We start from the raw sequence: 486 nt of genomic DNA, 5'->3' as shown, positions 1-486 counted from the left end.
TGAAGTTCCCGGCATCCCGCTACCTCCTCTCCCAGGCAGGAAGCGAGAGAGCGTGGCTGGCCGTAGGAAGAGCTGCCTCCTAGCATGCCCTCATAGCTGTTCCTGGTTGGTCCCAGACTTCCGCTACTGGGCATCCCTGATGGGCGGGCGCTGTGGCGCAGGACACCACTAACCCTAATGGGTAAGACAGCTCTGATGTTTTTGGGCCTAGATTCATTCTCTGTGCTTGACCTTAGCTTGTTGAGCAAGGTTGAAGGTGCAGCATAGACTCAGGTGTCTTACTTAGTAAAAGGTTTTACTCTCCTTAGACTTGGGGCCCTTCCATACCTCAGCTTAATGTGGATTGTGAGCCCCATTTGCCTCTTTAATTTCCCTCTCGCCCATGCAGCATTCTTGCCCAACTACTATTGCCCCACATGTTTTCCATAAATCCAGAGATTACCTATGCTGAATAGGAGTCCAAATCAATTGCACAGAGAACCTCCA

The sequence above is a fragment of the Podarcis bocagei genome, assembly GCF_964188305.1.
Source record: "Podarcis bocagei genome assembly, chromosome: 4".
NCBI lineage: Eukaryota > Metazoa > Chordata > Lepidosauria > Squamata > Lacertidae > Podarcis > Podarcis bocagei.
Note: the sequence above shows the minus strand (reverse complement) of the source record.